We start from the raw sequence: 22,020 nt of genomic DNA, 5'->3' as shown, positions 1-22,020 counted from the left end.
TCAGACAGCCTTTCACTGCTGGAGAAATCTAGAGAATCAGTCTATTCATTAAGACTACCCCCCAATAAATCTTTCTAAAAAGAAGGAACCAAAAGCTTTCCTTTTGGACCATGGCCAAGTTCTCATTTTACAACCAGCAGCAGGTCCCAGCACTCCAAAACAGAAACAGTAACTGCATATTTTCCTCTTTTCCTTCTGCAGCTGGAGAGCAAGCATGAAGTCCCCAGGGAGAGACCACGGCGGGTGGGGGGGGGGGTGTGCCCTAGGCTCTCTCCAGGAGCCTTCTCACCTGCCTGCCTGTTACAAGAACAAATGCAAACATTTTCCTTTCAGTCTGGCAGTATAAATTTCCAAAAGGCACCCTCTGCATTTCGCCTTCACGCACAGCGGTTAATATATGAACTAAAAACATGAAATATATCCCAGGAATAACACTGAAACAGGTAAAACAATGTAAAGCCTCCTTAACCTATCCCAAAACTACCTGTTCTCCTGAAGTGTCACTTACCCCAGGTAGTATCAGTCCTTCCTGAAGCAGTTGCTTTTTGACACTTTTCTTGGAAACGGAATACCATCCTAACAAGCTGTTACTCCCCTCCACAGAGCTACTGAAGACTAATAATTGAGCTACAAACACCAGGTTTGGCAAACTTGGGCTACAGAAAACCATTAATCTTGTGACGGCATTTTAGAGGTCTCCACAAAATCACACCTCCAAATGAAATAAACCTAGTCTCCCAAACTGGGCTACACTGGAACAAGGAAACAAACAGCCTGAGACAGCAATGAATTACAAATGGCATGCTAATTACCAGTCGACATCCAGAAATAGCTGAAGACTGCAGGATTTTTGTTGTTGTTGTTGTTGTTAAAATAACTACAGCCTTTATTCTAGGGTTGGGCAAAAGATTCTGATTTATTCAAATGCTTCAGCTTCTAAACATAATCGCGTTTATATGTACTTATCTAGGAGGGGGTGTGGGAGGAGAGAAACTCTGGGGGCAGGGGCATGGGTTCCCGGAGACAGCAGTGGGTGGTCAGTAGAGAGCAGCAGACCACCGGGGCATGTTCGCAGGCATGTTCGCAGGCAGGCACCATCAAACCCACCTGCTGAAGCTGACGTTATGGGGAGAGGCACACCTGGGACAGAGGACAACTGGACACTCTCCTGCTTGCCCCGTTAGCGGTGCTCATCTCAGACCCTACAGAAAAAGGAAAGGGACAGTGGTAACCAAGTTTCTACAGCGTCTTTCAGCACTTTCATCACTTATTGGTGAATAACCAGGAATGGTGCCCAGGAGATTTGTACAGAGTTTTGACTAGAGTCCTGCTTTCAAGATATTTACAATCTGCTAAAAAGGAAAATAAGAAAAAGTTCATGAGCGTGACAGAAACAGGTCCGCTGAGCTAGGTTCCCTAAGGACAAGATGAGCATCTCTCTGTGCATGTGTGAGATCAGCTTGGGAGATAAAATACTTCACCAGAGATTCCGGGTCATGCTAGGAATGAAGAGTGTGTCCTAAAATGTTTACTTCCAAAATCTGGAGTTTGAGCCCTGTGAAGAGACTAATACTACCCCTTCCTCTCGCCCCAAACTTCAACCTTGTATTACCTTGTTATCCCTCTAAATATGTCCCATCAACCCACCCCTGCTCTCAAGTACTAGAATATTCCAGCAGGAAGTCTCCTTCAAGGTATTCTGGTCCAGCAAATGTTTCTCCAGCTTCATGGAGCTGCAGGCAAAGGGTGTTCTTGTATCAAAGATTAGGAAAGTCTAGATTAAACAACATTGAGGTTTTCTTTACCACAGGACTTCTCACAGTCTAATATGCCCATGGTGCATTAAGAATCTCCAAGAAAAGGGAATGCCTGGGTGGCTCAGTCAGGTCAGCATCCAACTCTGGATCTCAGCTCAGGTCATGATCTCAGGGTTGTGAGATCAAGCCCCTCATGGACTCTGTCCTGGGTGCAGAGCCTGCTTAAGACTCTTTCTCTCCCTCTCCTTCTGCCCTCCTGACCAAATAAATAAATAAATAAATAAGAATTTCCAAGAAAAGGATTTAACAGACAGTATCTGTAAAATTCAGTTGACTGGAAAATCTTTCCTTTTGCCCACCTCCTAAAGCTATTCTGAACACACCCTGGGCTACGCTCTGGGCCCACCTTCTCCTTCCACAGTTGGCAAAACGTTTGCTGAGCACCTACGCCCGCCAGGCACACGCTGGATGTCAAGGATATAAACATGGAAAAGACCCACTCCTCAGGTGTTCAGAAACTCTGTAACGTGAGGTGCTTAAAGTAACGCTGCTGGTTAGCAACTGGTTTCAGAGCTTGAACTAGCTGCTAGCTCCCCAGTCACCACACTTTCTTTTTTACCACAGCCCATCTCTGATGAGAAGAGGGGTTCAGCTTGAGAAATTTAAGACCAGATGAAGGTCTCCATAAGCTGAAATCCTTCATTAAAATAGAACACAAAGTATTCCTTTTGCTTGAACAATCCTGTTGGGTGTTCCATACAACGAAGGAATTCTTGAATAAGGTGGCTGACAATATAAAGATGACTTAAAGATACCAAATTCGCTTATCCTGCTGTTGAGTACTCAAGTTTTCATTTCATGGCCAATTATCGCATACCTGACCCAAAAATAAGTCGAGATGATTCTAAGCATCTCCACGGGGACAAGCCTATACAACAGGCAGCAACACCACTCAGTACAGGCACTGGTCCCTGAATCACAGATCTTCCTTGGCCATGTCCTTAGGACAAAGACCATCAGAGCAGAGGTTGTCCCTCTTCTTCTTTTTAAAGATTTTATGTATGTATGTATGTATTTGAGAGAAAGAGTGCACGCGAGAGAGAACATGACGTGGGGAGGCGGGGAAGGGGCAGAGGAGAGGAAGACTCCTCTCAGACTCCTCTCAGACTCCCTCTGAGCAGGGAGCCCAACTCAGGGCTCAATCTCAGGACCCTGGGATAATGACCTGAACTGAAGGCAGACTATTAACCGACAGAGTCACCCATATACCCCGAAGTTGCCGCTTTTGTTCCCAGGGCCCCCCAACAAGGGTTCAGTTTCCCACCACAACCGTCCATTCTGCCTCAAGAGGTTGAGGAGGCAAAGGTGGGTGGAAGCATGAGAAGAAAAGCCGCAATTTCCTCTTTGTGCTCTGGATTAGCCCCACCTGTAAGAAAGTACTGGCAGGGCTTCAAAACCCTGGCTCTCCAGAGATAAGCAAGGACCAGAAGCTATGGCTGGGGAAGGTGGAATTCCTCAGGGACCAAAAACTTGTCAGACACTGGGCAGAGCCAGATGGGCTATGACCAGCTATTCCTATTTCCAGTATATTCTCCTGAATACAGGCATTTTCTCTCCGGACAGAGCCAACAGAGCCCCTTTACCATGAAAGACTGATCTGTGCAAGCATCAGGTGATCATAGGTAGGCAACTTTTCAACCCACCCCTTCTTCTGAGGAGAAAAGCATCCTTGAGGAGCCCAGGAGCAGTGGACTCCCTCCCTCTTGTTTCTACACCCCTAAAAGAGTACCCTAAAACACACTTCAACACCAATGCAGACATCACCAACAGCATCCATGAGGAGGTTGCAAGTCTGAATGTCTCCCTGAAATTCACTTGTAACTGTCATGGCAGACTAAAAACTTCAAGTTGCAACACCAAGGGCTTTAATCTTAAATCCAGGACTGGCTCGAGAGTGCTAGTCCCAGGTGCGTACATCTCTGGCCCATGTAGTCGGTTACTTGGGCTTTCTCTTATCTGAAGCAGAGAGGTTGAGGGGATTGGGGTGTGTTACCCATTTAACTTGATTCAGTGAGGAAGAGGCAGGTGTTCTAAAAGCAAAACTCTAAAGAAAGATTTTTAAATGATTTTACTTTGAGATATCAAACACGCACATATAAACTTGAAAAGTTCTGCCACTGCTATTAAAATCTGTCAATTTCCAGAAAGAGTCTGGCCCAGGCTTAATCTTCCACAGCCACTCACGCATCCACCGTCCACAGCAGTAGGGCACTGCTGTTTGTGAGGGTTGATCTGATGTTCCTGTATGGACGGGGGCATTAGAAAAATGATCTTCACTTTTCAGAGGAAACCAAACCCCCTTTTATTCACTACAAATGTCATCTCACATGCATACCTCCATGCTACATATCATTACTGCTCTAAGGATTCCGTCCTTGAACTTCAGAGGGAACGATGAAGGTATCCCATGGATATTTCCCCCAGAATTTCAAAAATGGAGGAATTTCGAACAAGCTTTATATTCAAACTACACATGACATACTGACTTCTGCTTTCCCAGAATTTGGCGACAGGGCCCATTGCTAATGCTACCTGTCCAGGCCTCAGAAGAACCCCAAGTTGAAGCAGGACAGACTTAAACTAGACTGTTGGACCCCATGTGCTCAGTGCCAACCTGAACCTAAGAGCTGTGCCCTGATCAAGTGCATTTTTATCCAAGCACTTTGGCCCCAGACCCTATAGGCCCTTGAATTTCTACCAGAAATTTCTATGCCAGCTTCCCATTGATAAATGCTGGGAATCTCCATTGTCTTTAAAAGCTAAGCATTGGGGCACCTGGCTCAGCTGGTAGAGCATGCAACTCTTGATCTTGGGGTTGAATTCAAGCCCCACTTTGGATGAAGAAATTACTTAAAAATAAAATACTTTCAAAAAAATAGATAAGTAAAAGCTAATCAGTCCCTCACTTTTGGACTATCCCACCCTAGAACCAGAGCTCTGCCCCTGAGCAATGGCAGGGAGGCTGCCCCTCCATAGCCACCTATCTCCCCCAATGGCTATGCCAGGCCTCTCCACACCACAGTGCCCCTATGTGGCCCACTGCATGCCTGCTCCAGGGAGCCCTCCTGCCAGTTCCTGCAGATAAAAGAAATCCCACTATACTTCTAGCTTCAGTCCAAATCCCAGACCAACTACTCCTTCTCATCTGAATGATCAAAGAAAGGCCTGTCATCTTAGAAAGGATAGATAGACCTGGTAGAGACTCCATGTTAGACTTGAAATTTGGACACCAGTATCATGGCTCTGGCATTCAAGAAACCATGTTTCAAGAACTGGAACTAGCTAGCACTTCCCTTTAATCTGGTCCATGTGTTTACCAGGCTCCAGTAAAGAGGGTTGAATTGTCCCAGCTCTTTATAGGATACCAGAAAAAGGGTTTCTACTCAGCCAGAAAACACCAAAGAGCACAGTGTCATTTCTCCCCTTCCCCTCCACCCTCAGACCAGCAAAGCAAAGGCCCCTCCAAGACGTAAAGACCCTTGGGGCCCCAGAGTCACTCAGTCCCATCACCCTCTCCTGTGAACATTCTCCTGTGGCCAGCCATGGGGACCTGGGGACTTCTCTTACCAAAGGGCAGTAATTTCCTTTCGGACCATGCAGCAAAATGAAAAACAAATGCTCAGGAGAGAATATTAAGCAGTGAATGGTGTACCACAAAAGGCCAGGGACTTCATGTATAGTAGTATCTCCTTCAACCCTCTTAAGAATGCTATTTGAGTTTAAGGTATTAGCTCATTATAGATGAAAATACTAAAGTGAAGGAATTTGCCCAAGGTCACGTAATTAGTTACTGATAGGCCCAGAAATCAAACCCAGATCTGTCTGCCTCCAAAGCTCATGAACTTTTCACACAGCCATGGGATTATGACCTTATAGAAAGTACATTTTTAAAAAAAGTTTTAAATATTAAAAGACAAAAGAAATGCACAGGAAGAAAAACAGTTGTATGAAAATAATGAAACCACAGTGACTTTTATCTTTTTCTTTGTTCCTAAATTATTTTACTTTAAATTAAGAAAGAAAATGTTAGTTATAAATCAAAACTGTATGTATATCAGTGAAGGGGTACTTACCATTATTAGTTCTATTATAATTTCTTAAGAAAACAAAATGGAGCCTGTCAGTTATCAGTGAAATTCATAGATAGGCACATGGAAGGCAAGAACCCCTATACCCACATTGTCAGAGGGGGTCATGTAATCAGTATTGCTCACTACTGGGCTACAGCCTGAAATTTCTAGAACAAGCTTTCCAGAGTTCCTTTTCCCTACTTTATGCAAGGTTATATTTAAGAATTCCAAAAGTTTCAGGGCACCTGGGTGGCTCAGTCAGTTAAGCATCTGCCTTCAGCTCAGGTCATGATCCCAGAGTCCTGGGATCGAGTCCTGCATCGGGCTCCCTGCTCAGTGGGGAGCCTGCTTCTCCCTCACCCACTCCCCCTGCTTGTGCCATCTCTCTCTCTCTGTGTCAAATAAAATATTAAAAAAAAAAAAAAAGAATTCCAAATGTTTAATTTGAGATGGACTCTAAGTAGATAGAATCCACTGCATTCTCTTCCTGCTATGGTACAACAGATCATGCCTCCTTTCAGGTTGGCCCAATGCTGCAGAACCCTTGTAGAACTGAACTGAAGGGACAGCAGTAAAAAGACAGCCTAACAGAACACAAGAAGCTCTGAACTGGAAAGACCCCCAGCTCTGCTCCTACTTCTACAAATGGCTGTCTACACAGCCCTGTTCAAGTCACTCCACATTTCTGGGCTTCTGGTTTTCCTCTTTGTGTAACGGAAAGATAGAATCAACGATCTCTACAGCTACTTGGAGTTCTAAAACTCTGACTTCATGATTTCTGCCTTTGTTAGTGCACAGTGCTCAATATTACACACAAACACTAAAAGAAAAACTTTTTTGTATAATCACATATGACGGGCACCTGCATGGCTCAGTCAGTTTAATGGCCGACTCTTGGTTTCAGCTTGGACCATGATCTCAGGATCCTGGGATCAAGCCCCACATTGTGTTGTTTGCTCAGCGGGGAATCTGCTTGAGGAGTCCATTCTCCCTCTCCCTCTACCCCTCCCCCACTCACTCACTCTCTCTCTAAAAATAAATAAATCTTTAAAAAATATTTTAAAAGTACACACATGAACATACACATTCTAGTTTACTTCTATTGTAAAGGTCTCAAGGCCTCATAGGAATATGGCCATGTCACTTGTTCCAGGTACTCAAGAGCATGAAACAACAACACAAAGATTCTCTTTCCACTCAGATGTTACCAGACCACAACCATTATGACCTACTGAGTATAATGATGTTAAACATTTCAAGGTGCCCGGGGAACCTCTAAAATTCATTCTACTTCTTCCACAGGTTTAAGCTTACATACGAGATATTTGGATATGTAAAGCTATGTTTTATGTTCCTGGTAGTCCCCGGTGACAGCACAGCTACAGGCTGACATGTGGGGAGATGCTGCGGGAACCCTGTGCCCACCTCTGTGCTTCCAAATGCAGAAGCCACTGGTTTTCCCTGGTTCAGGCTCAGGTACCATGTGATCTCCACATACATGGCTTGATAGCGTAATGATTCTACAACAGGTACCCTATAGAAGAATCAACTTCCAACCTTTCCTCAGTTATAAGGTCCATCCCAGCTTTCTAAAATGTTGGGCACATTCCACAAGATTACATACGTTGGTATGGAAAAGACACGCCACGGTATGAGGGAAAATTCTAAGCAAAAGAGTAAAGTAAGTTTTTGAGTTTCTGCAAAGTCCAAATGTCAACAAGTGGCCTTGCTACTGCTGATACCTTTGTTTAAGCAACTTCCCTTAGAAAAAATGTTGGCTTAGTTCCTCAGTTACAAACAAAGATTCCATAACTCATTTCTTCCAGGGCAAGAAGGGTTTACCTACATATCAAATGCTTACTTTTCATTGTGTTTGACTACTACAAAATATTTATGTATGTGCCTAAAATCTGACCAGCCAGTTCTCAACTGTTCTTTGTTCCTGAGCATTTTCTCACAACTACTGACTAAATCTGAGAGAATTCACTTTTCTACCTATTGAGAGTACTGAAAATTTCTCAGCTCTTCTAACAATCTCCCAGCTAGTCTATATAAGACCAAATGAAAAAGACATTTTTACTGTTCTACACAATAGGCTGGCACTCAAACAAGTAAGGCAAGCTGCACGAACATCAGTTATGATGTGAAAAGTATGCAATCAGCATTTTCCTAGCAACCATTAAAATTATCACTTTCTTTCTTTTCTTTTTTCTTTTTTTTTTTTTCCTTCTTTTTTGAGAGTGAGAGGGTATGGCAAGGGGCTGAGGGAGTAGAAGAGAGAATTTTAAACAGGCTCCACACCAAGCATGGAGCCTTATGCAGGGCCCAATCCCATGACCCTGAAATCATGATCTGAGCTGAAATCAAGCGTCAGACACATAATCAACAACTAAGACACCCAGTCATCCCCAAAATTACCATTTTCACCTCAGCTTACAACACTCTCCATCCACACCCTGTGGTGTAGAACAAGGTCCAAAAAGGGTACAGAGTTTTCATATCAAGGCTCACTCCATCGTTTACTTAGGGTCTGACTTTGGGCATGCCACCTAACCTCTCTGACTTGTATTTCTCCACTTGTAGTTGAGGTTTTTGAATATATATGATAGCTTAGGTCCCTTTCAATTCTAAAGAAAAAGATACAACTTATTTTTCTGTTAATAACGGCTTTGAACTACCACAGACATCATCCTTTTGATGACAAAAATCTCTTGCTATGTATTCAGATTGAGTGATTAAGCCTTTTTAAGAAGAGATCATTCATCATAATTATCTCCTACTTAAGCCATTTCTGGTCAGGTCCTTCTGATGTGCTCCCAGCCTACAGCCCCAGAGTGACAGTCACCTTGACCATCATCAGCCCTTTCATCATGGACAGTAACTAGCACTTAACATGTACATTTCTCAGCTTACTTTATGGAATTAAACTTAAATAGCCAGAGGTTATAAGAAGAATCACTAGGGCAAATCTGTCATTCCAACTTCACAAATAATTTACCAAAAATTTAGAGAGACCTACTACTGAACGTGTACTAAAGAACTCCTCCAGCCCCCACAAGTCTGTGAGCCTGACTTTTACAAGATCCCTAAAGAAAATAGGCCTATCTTCAGACAGTGCCATTAGCATATGATTTTCTAGAACTCAAAGCAAGGTAAGATGCAATATTTAAAAAAAAAAAAAAAAGTTTAAAGATTAACTTTAAAGGTAGCTTCCCAGGGTGATCAGAAGAGGTGGCAATGACTAATGAGGTAATTCTGACACCTAAAAATTCATATGCACTGTGAAAAAAATGAAGGAATGTGACATTCAACCAAGACTTCTGAGTGAGGCAGTCAAACACTTTTTTGTAAAAAAGCATCCCGAAGTTGTGACTCGATCTAAAAGTGGACAGTAAGACAACTGTACTTCTGTATTTCTTCTTCTGTGAAGGCAATGAAGGGCTGGTGTAATGCAATATTCCAGTCCAACCAAGCCAACTCATTTGTACATGATTTGCATACATTTGCATAGCTTCTATACAAGTAGGTGTTCTCTTCATGCATCTAAGTTTAATTAAATAATTAAGGTATCTGCTCAGAGATGGTAGAGGGGAAACAGAAGCCATAAAATAACCATAGTTCAACTATGCTGACTTAGAGAAAGGAAACAAACACAAAGACTAACACGTGAGATCAGCGATAGCCTGTCTATAAGGCAAAAGCTTCACAGCAGCGACCTAGAAATAATGTCTCTTCCACTAAAGTAATATGTCCACAAAATATCAGCTTTCCTTTTTTGGAAAGGAAGTTCTACAGACACCATAGAAGGGATATGATTCTATAGAGTATAGTAGGGATATAAAACTGAATTACGAAGAATGCCAACCTATGCCCCAATGCTTTGAAGATCATCAAAAAATGTGTAATTTTGTCAAGACCTAAACCAGTGACTTTAGGTTTATGCTTTCATCATGTGTCTAACTTAAAAGTTAAAAATTCAACAAAGAAGGCTCACAGTATTCCTTTGGTGGGGTGGCCAACGCCCAGAAACAAAGCACACCTACCTCAGGAGCATTCTTATTAATACCCAGAATTGATCTCCTGGAGTCCTCACTGCTTTGGTCATCATTCCATTTCCTAGTGTCTTAATGTCCATTTCCAATCCTCCTGAATTGGAAAGATTCCAGATCTCTCTCCAGTGCCCTTTGTTCTCCAGAAGTACCAAAGAACAATAAAATTGTAGCCAAAAACAAACAAACAAGAAAAAAACCTTATATCAGGACTGCTGCTCTCCCACAAAGCAGAAGCCAGCTTATTGTTGCCTCATTTACTGCAAAGTAAATCCTCCATGTAATAACCAAAAAACAATGTCCTGCTCAATCAGGAGGAGTAAGCAGAAACCAAGAAATCTGTATCTTCCATGCGTCATGATAATTCAGTCAATCATGTGGCTCTCTTATGCTCCAATTTCTTTACCTGGAAGCATGATTTTTAAAATTTTTCAACCCAGCCACTATAACTTTTGAAGAACCGGACAAGAGAAAACTCAACCCAAGAGTGTCCTCTCTCCCTTCTCAAAATGTATTAGAAATGTCTCATTTCATTTGGCATTGTGAATGGTATCCCAAAGCTGAAAGACTAAAGAATGTTGAGATATTTCTAGACGCTAAAGAGATTTTATAACTTGAGTTTCCCTAACCTATAGTCATCTCAAGCTAGACAGCAATCTGAATTAGGTGGAGAAACAACACAGTAGAGCATGGCTCACAGAATCACAAATATGCACAGAACCCATCCAGGAATAATCTCAGTAGCCAACCCGCAGGTAATCTGTGTTCACATGAAAATGCACTCAACATTGTTATTACTGTTTGCTATATGGTTTTGAAACACTAAGGCAACACCTAAGACCCAGAAAAACATCCAGCCTTCAGAAATGCTTTATCATTATTTCCATCCACTCTACCATCCAAATAGCAGAGAAATTGCTTCCTGAGGACATGAAATTTCTGAAACCCATAGTCCTTCCTTGTCACTGCTGAGCCCCTAGATGACACACAACAAATACATAAGGACTGGCTATACTGAAAGTACCCAACATTTAACACTTCTTGCTGGTAGCTTAGAAGGGAAAATCTTGTTTCACTGGGACATTTTCCAAAATTTCATCTGATTGGTCAAAAGTAACCTAATCAGCTAGCCCAACAGATTAGGGGGCAATATTCCCAAGATAAACAGAAAAATCCCTAAGCTATGGTCACTGCTTGGGACTCTTCAGTCTTGAACTCAAAAATAAAAGACACAATTTAAAAAAAGAAGAAGAAGAAGAAGAAATGTAGGAAAGGGAAGGGAAAGGAATAGAAAGGAAAGGAAGGGAGAAAAAAGAAAAAAGAAAAAGGAAAAGAAGGAGTTGTAAGCTTAAGAATGCAGGAGAAAATTACATGGGTCGTGAGATGACACATTTTTATTCCCCAGAAACACTGCTTTGTTAAAATTTAGGAATTCTTAAAGATAAATCACATTTATATTGAATGTGACCCTACTGTTCCTAAGAATCTTGAGATCATAGTTGTCAAGGTTTGGAATAAATCAGCTGTAGTTCAGACCAGGCCAGTCTGCAGAGTTCGCTGTGGAAGTAAGGAAGACCAAGCCTTTGATGAGGTAAAAGGTGCATGAGGGACCTGAAGAACTGAGTCAGGACGTTGCTGCTCCATTTACATGCTCTATAACCACGTGCAGACCACTACAGCTGTCTGAGCCTCAGCTTCTCCAACTATACAATTCAACTGGTAAAAGGTTTTTGCCAGGAGTAATACTTTCTGGTTTCAATCACTAAGTATTCAGTTAATTATTTACTGAATGAATGAATGTGTAAAATGAATGAAAAAACTGATTTCGCCTTCAGATGCCCCTCTTGGTGGCAAAGAAAGCTTTGCTGCTTATTATATCATGCTTCATTTTGTTTTCAGAGCACAACAGATTGGGTCTCAGTCAGAAAGGTGGAAAACGTCAGTGAACGCGGACTGACTGACGGGACAAAGGGAGGGTCCGTGGATATGTATGCCGCTACTCCCTCTCTTTGTCAACTATTTTACTGTGACTCAGAGGCCTAAACTCCACCCAATCTGGATAGTCCATTTTAGTTTTGTTTAAGTATTTACTGCGTGTAAACTAAGAAAATACTTTATGAGTTTACTTACCCGTAGGAAATTAAAATCCACAGGTATCACAGCAGATCTGGATCTGACCCCTGCATGAGCTAACTTACTCTCAGAAAACTATGGTGCAGACCAAGGTTTCCAGATTTGCTCACTGGTACTGGCAATGATAGCGCTTACATAGACTGTACCCTCTTATATATATTTTTTAAGGTTTTATTTATTTATTTGACAGAGAGAGCACAAGCAGAGGGAGCCGCAGGCAAGAGGGAGAGGCAGAAGCAGACTTCCCTGCCAAGCAGGGAGTCCGACTCAGAGCCTCACCTCAGAACCCTGGGATTGCGACCTGAACTGAAGGCAGACGTCCCCCTCTTCTATTTTTATAGGCCTATCTTAGAGGCAAAGGTTTGGTATAAATCAGCTATGATTTAAAAATAGGAATAAGACGTTTTCATTTTTTGTTATACTTGAACTTCTTAGAATATATCTAGTGCTTGACCTCTAATTAGTTTCATATTTCACTAAGTGTTTTGCTGCTACCTACCAATAAGTAGTAGGTCACACAACTGATAGGGAACAACAAAATTTTTTCAGGATTTGCTTCTTATCAAAAAGGAAAATATGCACAAACTGGTACAGGAATAAGGCACAAAAACATGCCTAAAACAAACCCAAATTCTCGTTGTGAAGAATATCTGTCTGGAGAATGAATAAAGAAGAAGAGAAAACCAAAAAAATGGAAGCTTTAATAGCTATCAATTCTTCTGGCCAAGCAAAAGTTCTATAGTGTTCTAATGACTTGAGGATTGTTTTATCTAGAGTAAGTTAGATACGTAAAAAGGAGGATGTTGAGATATAGAAGAATGCTTAGAATATAAACAAAATCAGATTAATGAAGAGGCAGCTGCTACAAACTCTCAGACTGACTGTATTAGTCAGGAGTCTCCAGAGAAACAAAAGCAGTAGGACACACACCCACACACGCAGGCGTGCATGCGAGAAAGAGAGAGAAAGGGGTAGAGAGTGAGAGAAGAAGGAAAGAAGGGAGGAGGGAGGGAGGGGAAAAAGCTGATTATGAGGAACTGGTTCACGCAATTACAGAGGTTAAGAAATCCCAGGATCTGCCGTCTGCAAGCTGCAGATCCAGAAAGTCAGTGGTATAACTCCAGTCTGAGTCTAAAAGCCTGAGAACCAGAAAGCCAATAGGGCAAACCCCAGTTCAAGGACAGGAGAAGACCAATGTCACAGCTGAAGCAGACAGACAAGAAGCAAAAGGAGCAAATGCATAGTCTTTCACCTTCTGTTCTCTGCAGGCCTGCAGCAGATTGGATGTGTCCACCCACAATGAGGAGGTTAATCTACCGAGTTCACTAACTCAAATGCTAACCTCATCTGGAAACATCCTCACAGACATGCCCAGAGATGTTTAACCTGGTCACGTCTTGACCCAGTCAAGTTAACACATACAATTAAGCATCACACTGACTACAAACTAAACATTTAAGGCACTCAAAGTATTAACACTTTACTATGAAGAACCATGAACAGAAAGGAATCCCCAGCTCCTCTTTTTCTTCAAGGATCATGGGACTGAGGTCCCTGAGAATCATGGGGAAACAAAGTCATCCATTCTGATGATAAAGAGGAAGGAATGGATGCTCCCATCAACAAAGAGGAGTAGGCATCCACCGTCCAGCCACCCTCAGGAAGACTGAAGTCTTCCACAAGGTTGTCATCCCACCGGCTTCCTAAACCCACCACAACTACCAACGCATAAGAACTACACACCAGATGTGGGAAAGGTATACACACACAGCCAATAACCAGTCTTGTCCCAGACTGAAAATACAGAATGTTCCAGTGGTTCCCCTAGAGGTGTTGCACTCTTGTGATCCCCCAACATATGAAAGACTAAAATAAATGTGGTTCTTCTTTAGGTAGGAGGAAGCCTATTTTTGAGAGTGATTCTTTACCCCACCAAATTTCAGCAAGGAAGAGTTCACATTTGGTCATCTGCAATACAGCTGTTATTCTCTCCATGACAATCCCCAGGGCTCAGGACTGGACACAGCTGGGTCTGCCGGTAAGCAGAGCCCTCTAAAACAGAGATAGATGGATCCCAGATGATTTTGCCAAACTGTCTTCGAGTTTACCAAGTACTACAATGGACAACTAGCAATTCTTAATCACAGTCCCTATTTATATGCTTTCTCCACTAAAAATTAAAGTTCCCAAAAGATGGAGTCAATATTTTTTATTCAATTGTAAATTAAAGACAGATGACAACTCTGAAGAAGGTTTAAAGTTAAGTAATTAGACAATTAATCAGCCAACTAACAGTATGAAACTCACTTATATTTACACATTTATGAATCCTTGAATGTGCTGCAATCTACGATACTCTATTAATCCCTTCCAACAGTGTAAGAGTCATCAGAAATCCTATTATATGCCTCATGTAATCTCTCATTCCCTCAGCTTATTCATCTATGCAATCGATACAAATGAGGAAACAAACATGATGTAAGTCCCTAAGAAGTAAACCATTAGAACTCAACAGAATACTACTACTCAAGCTCAGAGCATTTTCAAAACAACTACCAAACACGTCTAGTGTTGGGATCCTTACAGTAATGTGGAAATTACCAACAAGGGGAACATTCTCAATTGTTGCAAAGCAGAACACAGCTCAAGTTCCTGGTGAGGTTCTAAAGGCCCCCAACTGCCAAAATGCCCAAAGGCTTGGATGATGCTGTTACCATAGTGTTTTTGCCCTTTTGCTAAAGCTCCATATTTGTTTGGTTTTTTTCTTGGTGGTGTTTTAAATGTTTCTATGTAGGACAGTTGTATTAGTAGGTCTTAACTGCTTTGTTAGTGTCACCAAAGAACAGAAAGTACAGTCTACTGCCAAAATTGGTAGATTTGTTACTATGGTGCATTTTTTCATTTATAGTCATGATATTATGCAAATTACTTTATGGATTCCTTTATGGATCCTTTTTGCTAAAATTACCAATATTGTATCATCAACAATATTTCAGTATGAAATAGCCAAAGCTGTATATCTGGTCCTATCTAAAATTTTACTTTGCTGTAAAATTGACATAGTTTTAACGTAAACCATTCTATTATGGATGTCCAAAGTAAATCTTTCAATTTCAATAAGCTTTCGTCCTTTAAACAGATATGGAATAGACTTTATTGATGTAATTTGGGCTAACATGATGGAAGGTGGTTAAAAAGAGATCATTTCGCTTTAACCATCTGAAATTGAGGTTGGAGCATATGCCCATTTTATTCTGGTTTATATTCTACATTCAGTTAGTTGAAGAATTATGAAACTTCTGTTTTATCAATTTAAAAAACCCCACAGAATACATTAGAATTGCTACATAAGTAAATCTTTGTTCAAAACGTGGAAGGACCATAAATTGATCAATTATTCCCGTTCTACCTTTTACATAGAATACAGTAATCATTTTTGAAGATAATGATAATAGTACCTGGTCATTTATCTGATAGCGTCTAGGTCTATGCTAGATTTTCTAAAAACTCTAGAAACTCAGATTATTATACTAAAACTAGCTTGATAGGTACATTTTGCTTTAATCTCTTTGCCTCCTTTGATATAAAGTTTTTAACATTTTTCTCTGCACTAAACCAATGTCATCAGAGTTTCTTTAATTGATCTTCTATTAATTATTCTTAATTGCAGGAAGCTTATATTAATTACTGACATTTTCTTTGAAACAAATATTCAATTATCTGATTTTAACTTGGACTAAGTCCACTCATAATATGTTTCTCTCTCCACTCACCCATACTAAGTTCTACACGAAATCAGAATAGTAATAATAATTTGAGCACCACCCCCTCATAATGTGAGAGCAGATGGTTGAGAAAATGTAAAAGCCCCCTCAACAGAGTCAAATCATCACAGCCAGGGCGTGAGACAAGAATGTAAATGAGGATACACAGGCCAAGAGTAGACTGTTTACCCAAAAAAATGTCGCCACCCTCTCACCCACTTTCCAAAGTAAAGCAAGAACTCATTTCTCACATCTGTATATCAAATTCAATCCAGGATATATAGAACATAAAACCCATTTTATCCTTACCTTTGGTCCTGTATTAATAAAGTAATATTCATCAAAATGCATTTTTAAAAGAAGATTGATTACAAAGTTTTTGAGTGTTCCCAATTTCTAATGGCAGAATATCAACAAGGAAATTTTTTCAACTGAATTTAGAGATGGAGTGAAATTCTTTTTTTTTCCAGCTTTATTAAGGTATGATTAACAAATATGGTAAAATTCTCTTTTTTTAAAGATTTTATTTATTTATTTGTCAGAGAGAGAGAGAGAATGGCACAAGCAGGGGGAGCAGCAGGCAGAGGGAGAAGCAGACTCCCTGCTGAACAAGGGGCTTGATGTGGGACTCCATTCCAGGACCCTGAGATCATGAATTGAGCCGAAGACAGATGCTTAACCAACTGAGCCACCCAGTCTTCCCCGGGGTAACATCCCTAAAAGATCTTCTAGACAGTTACAGAAAGACGACAAGATACTATGTTAGGGGATTTTGAAACCAGGAGTTCATGGGCAAAATCACTTACATTGAAGGTTGACTATAATATACACTATCTGAAGTAATTTTTTTTAGATGATACATATGAGAGTAAGTGTGACTGCAACAGGCCTTAAGGCATCCAAGTATAGAAAGAAAATGCTTTGGGTAATGGATATACCAAGGGGAAAATCTCTAAGGCTCACTGATGAGGTAAAAGGATACACAGTACTAAATATTAAAGCTTAACAATTGTTTTCAAACAACTCAAGAGACAGACAAAAACTTGGCAACAGATCAGATGATCATCATTATTGTAAGACAAAGAAAGTTATCTATTTGCAGCCTCCATGCCCTTTTTAGAAGTCCTGCTCTCCTACTGGTTCTACACCCTTGTGATGATCTTGCCACAGGCACCTCAGGCTACTGTCTAACTGACCTCTAGCAAACAGCCCACAGATATTCTACAGACATGCCCGTCAAGAAATCTCACCCTGGGGGCGCCCAGGTGGCTCAGTTGGTTGAGCAGCTGCCTTCAGCTCAGGTCATGATTCCGGGGTCCTGGGATCGAGACCCCCATCAGGCTCCCTGCTCAGCAGGGAGCCTGCTTCTCTCTCTCCCCCTCTCCCTGACGCGCTGCTTACTTGTGCTCTCTCTCTGTCAAATAAATAAAATATTAAAAGAAAAAAAAAAAAAGAAAGAAAGAAATCTCACCCTGGGTGAGCTCCACCTCCTAGGCTGCCTGTCTCTGCCCATACCATCTTCTCATTTACCCAAGGCTGGAGCCCAAAAGTTATTCTGGAATCCACATTTGCTCCATGGACACGCCCAAGGCCTCACCACTCTAGGCCCTCTTCTCTGTCACTGCTGCCCAGGGCAAGCCTTTTCATTTCTTCCCTGGAAAAGCCCCCATGCTATTCTTTCTGGCTGATCTTAGCTTCTGTCTCTCCCCTCCATTCACTCCTACCCATGGCCACCAGACTCGACTTCCCTAAACACATATCTAATGTCATCATCTTCCCTGAAAAGCCCAAAATGGGGTTCCCCATGCTACAGGATAATCTATGCACCACATCCAAATACTTTATGGTCTGGTCCCAACTTCCTTTTCCAACCTATCTCTATCTCTTGCCTTCCTTCTCAAGTACCCTATATCCCAACCACATTTCCACTCTCCTAACACACTATGAATTTTCCCACATTCATGCATTTGTGTGAGACTTTCCCAGTGCTCAGAATGCTCTCTCCTTACACTTGCCCACCTAGAAAACTAGAGTTCATGGTTTAAGACCCACTTTAAATGTCACCACCTCTGTGAGTGTACCAACAAATTTTCCTAGATGGGTATACAAGATATCTCTGCTCTGGGTCCCCTCAGCACAACATGCTGAGGACATGTCACCATGGACTATGACTAAGGACGTATTGTGGATCTCCTCAATCAGATCATGTGTCCCTCTGTAAAGCAGAACCTGCTTCCCATTCATCTTTGTGCCCAAGTCCTCCTCAGAATGCGCAGCTCTACAAATGTGTCTTAAAGATAGATTTTATCACAAACAGCTGATTATTTTCCCACTGCTCCTCTTCCAACAACTGCTTTGTCTCAGTGACTGATAAACATCTGCGTACTTTTGAAAGCCCAAGTTTGCCCTGATGTTCGTAGCAGCATTATTCACAACAGCCAAAAGGTAGAAGCAAGCCAAGGGTCCAACAATGGACAAAAGGATAAACAAAATGTAGTATACACACATAATGTAATATTACCAGCCTTAAAAGAGGAAGAAAATTCTGACACATGCTATAACATGGGTGAACCCTGAGAACACCACGCTAAGTGAAATAAGCCAGTCACAAAAACACAAAGACTGTATGATGCCACTTATATGAGGAACCTAGTCAAGTTCATAGAGACAAGAGAACGGTGGTTGCCAGGGGCTAGGGGCAGAAAGCAGGAGGAATGGGGAGTTAGTATTTAATGGGTATAGAGTTCTAAGTTTTTCAAGATGATGGTTGGTGGTGATGGTTGCAGAACAATGAAAATGTATTTAATGCCACTGAAATGTACACTTAAAATGGTTAAAACATACTGTTTTCCATAGCAGCTATGCCATTTTTCATTCCCACCAGCTATGCAAAGGTTTCCAAATTCCCCAACTTATATACATTTTACCACAATTTTAAAAAGGAGAAGAAGAAGAAGAAGAAGAAGAACCACCACCACCTCAGTGGCTCAGTCAGTTAAGCGTCCAACTCTTGATCTCAGCTCAGGTCTTGATCTCAGGGTCAAGACTTTAAGCCCCATTTTGGGCTTTACACTAGGTGTGGAGCCTACTTAAAAATGAAAAAAAAAATAAAAGGAGGATCAGAAGTTTGGGAACCAATTAAAGGTCAAAAAATAGGTAACTAGGGGAGCCTGGGTGGCTCAGTTGGCTAAGCATCTGCCTTCAGCTGAGGTCAGGGTCCCAGGGTCCTGGCATCGAGCCCCGCCTCGGGCTCCTTGCTCAGCCAGAAGCCTGCTTCTCCCTACTCCTCTCCTCCTGCTTGTGTTCCCTCCCTTGCTGCCTCTCTCTTTGTCAAATATAATCTTAAAAAAAAAAAAATACTTAAGTAACCTATCACAATCCTAAATGGTAAAGATTTCTTTTAATAATGATTCAAAAGCACCATTATATCTTACAAAGCACTAAAAAACATTTCACAAACCCACCTGGCCCCGTGAAACAACTCTTTCTCAAATGATCCAAGAATCCCAGGACATTTTCTTATTTTTATATCTCACATGTGGCAGTTGCCAGACTAAACACCATAGGAAGTAGAACTCCCTGCCCAGTCACTGTACTGGGTAAATGCAGCTCAACCCAAGTCTAAAAGTAAAGAAAGCCAAGGCATTATATTCTTGGAATATAACAGCACAGGGAAAATATTAGAACAGAACAGAACCTACATAACAGGCAGCAACTTGGGAACTTTTAAAAAAGTTAATGTAGACTCAAGCCAGAGAGGATTTAGGATGAGTACTTCCCTGCCCCAAATGCCCCATCTCCAAAGCGCTGCTGTGGAAGACAGACAAGTGGCTGCTGTAACTGACAAGCCCATCAATATTATGGTTTCCTGGCTCCTGTAGTTCTACCTGTGAACTCAACAGAACAACTTCTGTTCCCAAGTGGAAGGTGTAGCCCAGGCAGTGTACCACTGCTGACCTGGCCTGGCACTCTCTCCTACATGATCATTGGGAGCTGTAATGCTCTGTATTTGTAAATTATCTGTACACTCATTCAGCAATCTTGTCTCCCGAATGTGACTGGTCCAGTTAGACTGAAGGTACTGAAGCGGAGCACCACTGAGCAGCCCCAAAGCCCACAGCGTGTTGTGGAAACTGACACGAAGCACCCTCGTTGCTGAATGTTTCCTCCACCTTATCCGAACAGGTGAATCCCCTGACTTCCCTGTCGTAATCTCCAGGTGTAGAAAACGTGGAGTACCATAGCCAAGTAGATCCCAGGAAAAGAAGGAGAAACCATGAAATGTCAGGCTGAATCCATACAGACCCCAGACATCCTGTGAGCAGCAGGCACCTCTCCCGAGCACTGAGCTTGCAGAGTTAACCAAGCATTGCCAAAAGGCCTTCAGCAGAAATCATCTCTGACACAAAAACAAGTATTACATGAAGTTCAAGAAAAAAGCCACAAAGCAAAACCCCAATAGAAACTTCCAGCAGTCCCGTTTTGTGTTGTTCGGTTAAACAATGTATAACTGCACCCCTCTCCTCCCTCTGCCTGTCCTCTTTATTCCAGGCGACATCTTCCTCTGCCCACATTCATTACATTTCCAAAATGATTTTTCCGAGTTAAATGAACTTCACATCTTATGCTCTGCTGCAAATGCTCTTAACCTTTTTGGAGGTCAAAATCTTACTGAGAATCCCATCAAAACCCTCTGGCTTTCTCTGCAGGAACAGGCACAATTTCAAGGAATTCACATATGTCCTGGGTCCCCTGGAGGTTAGAAACCTCTGTCCCAGTGGCTGCTTCCTTCCATCTCTTTTCCACATTGAATTTGAGAAGCACTTGGCAACCTACCTCTATTTGTGAAAATTATGTAACGAACAAATTTCAAGAACCCATAACGACTTCTTTTGATGGCATGGCCCATCCATCCCACGGGTATCAAAACTCTACGGGGAAGCCATCTCACATAAGCTCAAGACATTCAGCCAGTCTGACACACAGCAGCCCTGAAGGACGACTCCCTCACAGATTATGATACCTGCTCCCCGTGATCGCCCTCACACATGTACCAATGTGACTTTGTGGGGACCGCTGAGACTCAGTCTGTTACAATTGGCATCAGTTGCCACCGGCAAGTCATCACAAGAACCTGACCTTGGTAAGCACATTTTACACTTGAGTGCTATTCATCCGGGTGACACCAAGCGGGGGTTGGGGAGGCAGGAAGACAGACAGTGACAGTGCCAGAGCCTGCTGCCAGGCACTGCCCCCCATCCCACAGGCTGCAGAAGCTGCCTCACCCACACAGAGAGACTGAGCCTGCAAAGCCAAATTTCTGAGCTGCTGCTGAGACTCCCATAAAAAGCAATGCTATTTCTAACCTCCCTCACCATGGAAAAATACACATGCCACCAAGCAACCCAGAATCTCTGAAAGGTTTATTTTTATACTCTTCCCCACGCCCCCTACCCTTACCTCCCCCACAAAATTTTTAGGTGGAAAATTTGCTAGCTTTTTAGCAGTTTGACACTACTGTGCTAGGCAAGGGCTGACGAAACTGCAAGCATGTTTGATTTTAAAGCAAAATGAAAAGGTATTTTTCTGATACAACTCTGAATGAGTCTACTTTAAGAAAATGATATAGTCTAATAATAGAAGGACACAATCCAACAAAGAGGCAAAGAAAATTCCCAAGTTCCCAGACCACAGACGGAAATAACGGCGCTAACAAGGTTCTCTTCCCTATCTCTAAAAGTGGCGCTCCTGCTTGCTCCACTTTCTCTTCACACTGCTGATCCTTCCTAGTTCAAACAGGGTACAAAACATCCCTGATGCCCTTCTGGCGTTTCGATTTTTCTTTTGCTGCTCTTGCCCTTAAAGAATGAAGGGAAAGCAGTGAGATGGAATTCAGATCTGAGTCCCCTGACACTGTGTATACAGGTAGGCAGAAGGGAGGGAGGAAGAAGAGGAGAGAGAGTTGAGGGGGGAAGCAGGAGGGTCTGAATGAGGATTCGAGAACCCAAAAATTCTTTCCGAAGCCAATGGGCAACCGAGAACTAATCAACCTGGCATCTGTCCCGGGACCCCTCCCAATGGGAACTTTGGTGTCACTTCTCTAATGGCCAACTAGAAGGCTAGAGAGGCACCAACCCATCACTAACTGGCTTCTCATACATATAGGAAGTTTTAGTGTTACCTCTGA

At 42.1% G+C, this 22,020-nt stretch overlaps 1 protein-coding gene across 14 annotated transcripts in view; it reads right to left on the bottom strand.

Moving 5' to 3' along the window:
* The window catches only part of LDLRAD4 (low density lipoprotein receptor class A domain containing 4), a 413,486-nt gene that overhangs the window by 330,975 nt on the left and 60,491 nt on the right, over positions 1 to 22,020 (bottom strand). For 4 of the 14 annotated variants that reach the window (XM_082697585.1, XM_082697587.1, XM_082697588.1 and 1 more), the window contains one exon: positions 1,108 to 1,202. The exons of 9 other annotated variants lie outside the window; for them this stretch is intronic. The gene's annotated coding sequence lies outside the window, so the exon portion shown is untranslated. The remainder of the gene's footprint in view (positions 1 to 1,107; positions 1,203 to 22,020) is intronic. One more of the 14 variants, XM_082697590.1, reaches the window with a different exon arrangement.

This window comes from Mustela nivalis (genome assembly GCF_964662115.1).
Source record: "Mustela nivalis genome assembly, chromosome: 14".
Lineage (NCBI taxonomy): Eukaryota > Metazoa > Chordata > Mammalia > Carnivora > Mustelidae > Mustela > Mustela nivalis.
This window is presented reverse-complemented; position numbering and strand designations above follow the sequence as displayed.